The sequence below is a fragment of the Emydura macquarii genome, unplaced genomic scaffold (genome assembly GCF_026122565.2).
Source record: "Emydura macquarii macquarii isolate MOO-44397 ecotype Brisbane River unplaced genomic scaffold, CSIRO-AGI_Emac_v2 contig_3240, whole genome shotgun sequence".
In the NCBI taxonomy this organism is placed as follows: domain Eukaryota; kingdom Metazoa; phylum Chordata; order Testudines; family Chelidae; genus Emydura; species Emydura macquarii.
This window is the reverse complement of record NW_027133377.1, coordinates 3,030,977-3,040,000: the sequence shown is the minus strand read 5'-3', so window position 1 is coordinate 3,040,000 and position 9,024 is coordinate 3,030,977. Positions and strand designations below refer to the sequence as shown.

The window sequence follows — 9,024 nt, the reverse complement described above, 5'->3', positions numbered from 1 at the left end:
GCTTCCAACCCTAGGGCTGCCCATAGAAACATGGCTACCCCATTCCTGTGTTACAGCTGCAACTGTGGGAGATATTGAGTCCATCACCAGTAAACTTTATATAGAACATTAGTAGATTTTGACATTTCAAATTTAAGAAAGGTTTCTGTGACTTTTTGTATAAAACAGTGCAGAGATTGGATGACTTGTGTTAGTAAAATAAATGAAGATACAGATGCATCCACTTGGAGGCCTGATTTAAATGGGAGTGTGATATGGGAATGTATTTTCATACCTTGGTGATGCACTGGAACTCTCCAAATTAGGCTATATTTTAAGAGGTAATACTTCATAATTTTCATCTTCTCATGTGCAATAAATTGAAGGCCATATCATTTTGTCAATTTTTAATCAAAATTTCTACTTGAAATCAGCTAAAGTTCTACTTAAAAGACATGGGCTCAATATGGTCCTGAGTTATAAACAAGTTTTTGTCAGTGATATATTGAAGGCTAACACAGAGGCTCAGAGAAATCGATTCATCGGCCCTGAAGCAAGAAAGCTAGATCTCACCAATGAATTTTATTTTTATTTTCTCTTGCAAATATCACTTAAAATGCCAAGGAAATGCATATATATTTTGACATAGATCAGTTGAGTGCTTTTACCAGAGGGAAATCATGGTAGATTAATCTTGAATCCTCTTCTGCTTTCATTCAGGATGAACTGGGATCAATCCTTAGATTCTGTTTGATTATAATCTGTGAATGGAAATTTGAAGACAAGGGCCCATATTCTCTACTATGCCCTGCAGAAAATGAGAGGAGAGGCTATCCCTGATTCTCTGGATTATGCTGGCTACAGGTTCCTTAGAGCTGCTCTAAAATTTGCTATCTGGTAATGCTTTTCCAGAGCACAGCTTTTTCTGATTATGCCTTCTTCACACCCCCTACATTGGGATCAAAGGGGGAGGCCTTGCAGTTACGTATGCCAGTTGAGATACCTCCATGCCAGGGAAATTGCCAGCCTATACGGAGGGAACAAAACAGGCCCTATACCTCAGACTGGTGTATCTCATATATGAAGACCACCACAAACAGATGAAATTTGAAATAAACAACATCTAGCACGAATCTGAGACTTGCTCTTAATCCATACTGTTTCATGGACTAGGGAATTTTCATTTTAGAGGATTGGATATATCAATTTTATTGGATCAAGAGAGTTATTCCAACGTGTTTATGTTTTTTTGAGTCCTCATTGATAAAAGACTTAGTCATTTCCCTTTTATAATTGATATCATTAGTTATTTTTTCCTCAGGTATTTTAGAATTAGAGATTTTACATAAAAAGTGTTGGTTAAGAAAGTCATCTCTTTTTTTTCACTGTTAGTATCAAAGATTACAGAACAATCTAAATTTTAGACTATTATCTCCCATGTACATACTTTTGTTTGGGGACTTACAATAAGAAAGATATTTTTAAATAGGGAGAAGACTACAATAATAATCCTACTCCATCCAGAAACATACATCCCCATCAGCAGCATCCCTAACAATGCACCAGAATCTTAATTTTGCCTAGTAGAGACCAACCTTTCAGCACCTCTTCCCCATATTCCTCCACCACTACCACCAACAAACCAAACTTCCCTCCCTACTGTTCCTTCTGCACAGTTCTGGAAACCTTCTCTCATCCAAGCTTTGAAAAGGGTATGCTGGAAGGCCAGCATATCTTCTGGAATGGAGCTTTTGGTGTCCTGTCTGTGTGTATAGTGGTTGAGGCATGTGTCTCTGAGTGGAGAAATAAAGTGTATGTACACTATTGGATGGCTTAACTTTTCCTTTCCTTGCTTTTCAAATGTTGTGTCAGGTATGTTAGCATGCATTAACCTTAACACAATATGGTATTTTGTGTATCAATCTCCCGTGGTTTTTTAGTTTGAATTATTTTAGTTTTAGAAAAGCACACCAATAGATCCATTCACACATGCATTCACACACAAAAATAAATAAATCACAAAAATTTGGCTGTGCCTTTTCTCAAAGACCCTTATTTTGTGAAAGGAGGTACTACCAAACAGCAAATACAAAATTATATACTGCTAGCTGACAAATTAAAAAAAATGTAACATTGCTAACAGAGATTCCAACACTTAATTCATATTTTCAAGACTTTTTCCACAACCAGGGAGGTTAGAAACAAATATATAAAAAAATAAAAACTTAAATTCCAAAGCATCCACTCATTGTCAAAAATATCTGTTAACTAACATCATCCTGGAGAAAAAGCAGTTATGACAAATGCTATCAAGAAAGCAAACATTAACATGTCTTAAATTAGCTTTTTCTTTAGATTCTGCTAAAATTTTCAAGTTAATCAGTTTTCAAAAATATCCAGAAGTGTCGCCAAATATCTTAATCTACTTTTGTTTTAAAAAATTAAGATTCTGGCTTTCATGGTTGAAGAAAAAAGCTCAAAAACATGAATCCTAAAGACACAAGGACCAGAGAGCAATAATGACCACAAATTTATATTTGCAATCTTATCAATCTCATCATTTTGGGGGTACTGATTCATGATTTTTGAATGTTTGGGGTTGTCAGTACTGAATTTATTGGAGGGGCCCAGTGAATCATGAGATTCAAAGTAAACCTTCTTAAAAGATCTATTTAAAATTAATTTTAACTGAAACTAAATAATGGATTTATTTGAAAAATCTCAGAAAATTCAGTCTTTACTCTCAGACTGCATACTGTAAATTTGGGGAAGATACATTTCTTCATACAAAGCAAAGGTTGAATCTCTGCTACAAGTGAAAAAGTGAATCCAGTCTTATCTAGTAAGTTGCAAATAAGGCTAAAAGGCTAAAAGAGAAATTTAATATCTGTCAATTTTCTTTCTTCAGATTATTCTATACACGTGCAGATGTCTTGGTTACACTTCTCCCTGCCAGATGCTGGAGAGCTTTTGATTATATCATTCTCTCACTTATATGAAGCTGGCAACCACAATATCCCCAGATAAAAACTTTGAGAGTAGTGATCTAGTAAAATACCATAATAATACAATAACTGCAATAAGAATTTAACTATTTGGAATCACTCAGAGGGACAGAGAGATACATATAAGACTGACCTTTAATTTATTTTTTTAAATGATGAGAGTATAATGATGAGTTAACTGGCTCTCTGGATGTGGGGAAAGCGGTGGACATGATATATCTTGACTTTAGCAAAGCTTTGGTTTGATCTCCCACAGTATTCTTACCAGCAAGTTAACGAAGTATGGATTGGATAAATGGATTATAAAATGGATAGAAAGCTGGCTAGATCAACGGGCTCAATGGGTAGTGATCAACAGCTCGACGTCTAGTTGGCAGCCAGTAACAAGCAGAGTGCCCTAGGGGTCAGTCCTGGGGCCAGTTTTGTTCCACATCTTCATTAATGATCTGAACAATGGAGTGGATTGGAGCCTCAGCAATTTTGCTGATGACACTAAGGTGTGGGGAGTGGTAGATACCCTGGAGGGTAGGGATAGGATACAGAATTACCTAGACGAATTAGAGGATTGAGCCAAAAAAAATCCGATGAGGTTCAACAAGGACAAGTGCAGTGTCCTGCATTTAGAATGGAAGAATCCCATGCACGACTAAAGACTGGGGACTGAATGGCTAGGCAGCAGTTCTGCAGAAAAAGACCTGACGGTTACAGTGGACAAGAAGCTGGATATGAGTCAACATTGTGCCCATATTACCAAGAAAGCTAATGGCATATTGGGCTGCATTAGTAGAAGCATTGTCAGGCTTCACAACATCTCCCGGCAATGAGTTCCCCAGGTTGATTGTGCATTGTGTGAAGTATGTTATGATTTTTTAAAAACCTGCTGCCTATTAATTTCATTGGGAGAATCCTGGTTCTTGTGTTATGTGAAAGGGTAAGTAACACTTCTGCACTCACTTTTGCTACACCATTACTTTTGAGGGCCTTACTTCTGACAAGGGATGGCTGTCCTGGTACAGGGACCAAGGAGGACAAATAAGAGTCCAGTGTGGCAAAGACACCAGGCTATGCTGAGAAGAAAGCCAGGTTTTAAAGGCTATGTGCATTGGGAGTGATATGGACTGTGTTTTGGGACTTTTGTTATGGGCATCAACATTATGTTTCATTTAATAAACTATGTTAATAGATTAGAGGATAAGCTGGCATGAAGTTACTGGGGACCCAAGAGAGAAACTGATGTGAGGGGCTACTTGCAGGGCTGCCACAAAACCATGAAGGGGTGCTTGGGAGGAGGCCACTTGTTTTACACACTTATAAAATATCAGTTACATCCTGTGAGATGGAGGTTTTCATAGATTGCCAGGAAGAAGGGACCATTGTGATCATCTAGTCTGACCTTCTGTATAACACAGGCCATAGAACTTCCCCAAAATAATTCCTAGAGCACATCCAATCTTGATTTAAAAATTGTCAGCGACAGAGAATCGTGATGGAGAAAAATTGTTCCAGTGATTAATTATCCTCACTGTTAAAAACTTATGACTTATTTCCAATCTAAATTTCGCTAGCTTCAGCTTCCAGCCATTGGATCACGTTATACCTTTCTCTTCTAAATTGAAGAGCCCATAATTAAATTTTTATTCCCATGTAGATACTTACAGACTGTAATCAAGTCACCCCTTAACATGTTCTTTGTTAAAATAAATAGATAGAGTCAAAAGAGATCTGTCACTATGAAACATGTCCAGTTTTGGGCCCCAAAATGGGCAACAAAAATGATTGGGGGCTGGAGCACAAGACTTATGAAGAGAGGCTGAGGGAATGAGGCTTGTTTAGTCTGCAAAAGAGAAGAATGAGAGGGGATTTGATTTAAACAGCCTTTAACTACCTGAAAGGGAGTTTCACGGAGGATGGAGCTAGGTTGTTCTCAGTGGTAGCAGATGACAGAACAAGGAGCAACGGTCTCAAGTTGCAGAGGGGAAGGTCTAGGTTGGAAATTAGGACAAACTTTTTCACCATGAGGGTGGTGAAGCACTGGAATGGGTTACCTAGAGAGGCGGTAGAATCTCCATCTTTACAGGTTTTTAAGGCCCGGCTTGACAAAGCCCTGGCTGGGATGATTTAGTTGGGGTGGGTTGTGCGTGGAGCAGGGAGCTGGATTAGATGACCTCCTGATGTCCCTTTCAACCCTAATATTCTATGATTCTACAATTTATTAAACTACAGAAGGGAGATCCAGTCTACTGTAAAAGAACTGCAAGAAAGGAAATAAAGATATACTAAATTTACCCTTCTCTCTACATCAGTGGTTCTCAACCTATTTGCCATTGTGGGCTGCATATGCAGCCCACAATGTGTTATGTAGGCTGCATCCAATCCTACCGATACGGCCCTGAGGATGTCACATGGGTCACAGCTGTGTGCTGACTGGGCCACCATTGACCCATGGGCTGCAGATTGAGAGCCACTGCTCTATATTCTTCTGCGCCAGTACAGGATCAGGCATAGCAGAGCTCTGCTCTAGCACATTCTACTTCCATCCTTCATACTGTTCCTTCCTTTCCCCTATGCCAAGGATGGGGGTGGCTGGCGCAGGAAGTGGAAAAGCTGCTTCTTCCAGCTTTCTGTCTGTGGAGCGTTCACCTGCACAGAGAGATTCTCCACTGGTCCTCTCTCACTGGTTTAAGGCCAATTTGTGCTGCTTATGCTGTGCAACATGATCTCAGCAGACAAGAAAATTTTATCTGGTTTCATCTTGAACACCTCCAGTGACAGTGTCTCAAAGGTCAAATAATAATTCTCTCACCTCCATATTCAATTATCCTCTACTGAATCAGGATACACTTAATGGGTATGGTATTTGTGTTATACTAGGACACTGAACCATTAATGAAAACACTTTCCAGCAACAAGTCCCATTTACCAGTATTGAAAACATTTAAAAGTGGGTGTGTAAACCAGAGTGAAAACTGTTTTCAATACAATTCCAGAAAACATCAATTGCAACTTTAAATATACAACAGTTTAACGTTGTAGAAGTTGCCAGATAAAGATTAAAAGAAGAAATGGAGATGACATGAATATAATCCTATTTAACTTGGGTGACAGGATAACATGGACTTGATTAACTAGCATTGTTTTCTATTAATGATATGATGTCAAGATAGATAAACATTCAGTTTATATGGATAGCCACATTTTAGATCTGGTGACTGATTAGATATTAAGGGGCAGGATACTGCACTTCTTTCATGGACCAATCATTGCTTAAATTTGGGGCACAACTGTCCTGTCAGGAAGAAAATCATGATTTGATGGTCCACTCTTGGGGCAGATGAAACCAGAGTATTTCCAGAGAGCATTTAGGCCTTGTCTACACTAGCACTTATGCTGGAAAACTTTTGTTGCTCAGAAGTGTGAAAAAACCACCCCCCTGAGCAACATAAATTTTGCCGGCATAAGCGCTTGTGTGGACAGAGCTATGTCAGATAGAGACGCTCTCCCGCCGACATATCTACCACCAATCATTTAGGTGGTTTTATTATGTCGGCGGGAGAACTCAGGGGGTGTTTTTCACACCCCTGAGTAACAAATGTTTTGCCGGCATAAATGCTAGTGTAGACAAGGCCTTAGTGAGAACACTGTAATTGCAAATGACCACCCTAAGGATGGATTTATAGGACTTTATAAGTATCTTTTCACCTCCATTGATAGGGTAGCTTCTGGCCTCCTCTTTCATGGCTTCAACTTCAGAGATCATACTTGTTTACGTAATTATCTGTGAGAGATGAAGCAATATGCAGAACAGCTAGAGTGCCAATGGCAGAAATCCTGAAGATGACAAACTGCAACAATGATTTCTTCAGTTCTCATAGAATGGCTCTACAGAAGGTCAGGTTATTCTTTGCCTCCACCATAGCACCTGCTAAACCTGAAACAGTAGATTTATTTCATATATTGGATATCATATTAAATGTTTTATCCCAGGAGCAGACCTGAGTATCTCCTCTTCTCTCTTGTTGTTTTGCAAAGAAAATTGATCAGATTCAGATTGAGCTGTCCAGGTCTATGGTAAGTGAGCAGAATCTTGAAGGGATGGTGGTTAGGTCATCTGTTCTCAAGTTTAAGCTCTTGGTGCTCACTTATATTCTGGATGTGCTGAAAGATCTTCATCCCACAACCTGTGCTTTCAACCCAAAGTCCTCCTGGCTGTTAAAGGCTTTGGTAAAGGGCATGGAGAAGAGTTATATCCTTTGCTGGTGAGGACTGTCAAAATCTCCTTTTAGGGCGGCAAAGTGGCAAATACTCTTAAGGAAGTGTGTGGCATGATGCTTTTTGCTCAAGAAACTAGCTTTTGTTGCTGACAATCAGTCAATTATAGTCCTGATTATATTAGTGAGAAGGTAGTGGCAAAACAACACTCAGTTCTTACATACCTCAAATCTCCTTGACTTTGTCCATTTGGCTTACCTGGTTATGGCACTGAAACTGAACAAGTGTGTATGCTAATATTGGATCTTTCAGGTGTCTTTGATACTACCAAGTATGAAGGGTTGTTGATTTGTATACAGACTTGAACAGGAAAAAAATAGGCTACCTAACGGTGACATTGTTCTTTTCTGTCTTGGAGATCCTGGAGAGTAATTTTGAGTAAGGAGAGGTTACTCACTTGTATAGTAACTGGGGTTCTTCAGATATTTAGTCCCTACGGGTGCTCCAAGTAAGGATGCACACATTCCAGTGTGCTTTTGATTGGAGATTTTTGTCAGCAATACCTGCAGGTCCACATCTGTGCCCTGCACATCCTCATGCTCCAATACAAGAACATATAATGGCTTTGGACCTGCCTGCTGAGAAAGCACCTCTCTTTCTTTGCAAGAAGTTCCCTTTAATAGTTTGAGATCTTATGAAGAAAATATTAAATCTTTTGAAAACTAGTTAGCCCATACATTCTAAATTAATTAAAATTATATCTTAATTTTTCTATCACCGAAGCAAATTTCATAGATCTACTGAACAACAAATTTTATTTGCAATATCCTCAAACTAACTCCAGAAACAACACTAATTTTCCTTTAATACAATATACTATATCTGCCATCTAAAGGTCATGAATATGGTAGGAACACAATTACAATTTGGATAGGGACTTTTTAATAAAAAATAAATAGGATTGTGAAAAGTTAAGTTACATTATTTTAACCCATTCCAGAACAAAATATAGAAATACAAGACTATCTCAGTTTTATTGAAATTTTAAAATTGTATATAGACCCATAACATATTGATGCGTGATGATTTCATCCTTCCTCTTACCTATCAACCCCAATATTTTTTATTATTTATTTCAGCTCTTTAGAGCTATTTAGAATAAGTGGAGCAGCCAATACCAGACAGCAAAAGTACCTAGCTTCTAACCACAGTTTATAGAACTAGAAACATCTACTGAGGTCTTTTTACAGAAACCTGATCAAACTACATCTACTTGTTTTTCACCCATAGAATGATACTAAAGCTTTTAATGTTTGTTTTATACACTATACTGCCACCTAGTTGACACCATAATAAACTATGCTGCCTTGCTGTTGTACATTTATTAGTTCTAATTAGGTACTCTGAACCAAATTAAACCCTATCTAGATATACCTTTTGGGAAACAACCGTGGGGTCAGAAGCTGTGTGAGGGTAACCTTATAGATTCTCCAACTTGTTTTCCTATCAGGTGAAGGAGATTTAGTGGCACAAAAGGAGCACCTGCTGCAGGTTTAGGGACATTTGATCCTCTGTTATTAAGGCAGGCCTGGGCCTAAGTTGCACCTTGTGTAGCCACTTACACCTGTGCAAAATTAGTGCATTTTGGATGTAAAATGATACTGTTCTGATCTGATATTGTTTTACATCCACTTGGCACTCATTTGCAAACAGAGCTATAAATGAGGGGAGTAAAGCAGAATGAGACCTCCAGTTTCTATTTTCACTCAAAATCCAAATTTCAAAATTGTTAAACCCCAAAAACCCAATTTATAAGAAATTTCCCCACATG

The 9,024-nt window shown here is 38.4% G+C and overlaps 1 protein-coding gene across 1 annotated transcript in view; it reads right to left on the bottom strand.

Annotated features, from left to right (window-relative positions):
- The window catches only part of CCDC73 (coiled-coil domain containing 73), a 140,685-nt gene extending 132,019 nt beyond the window's left edge, over positions 1–8,666 (bottom strand). The window contains exon 1 of the mRNA XM_067532112.1: positions 8,628–8,666. The gene's annotated coding sequence lies outside the window, so the exon portion shown is untranslated. The remainder of the gene's footprint in view (positions 1–8,627) is intronic.
- Positions 8,667–9,024: the final 358 nt, after the last annotated feature.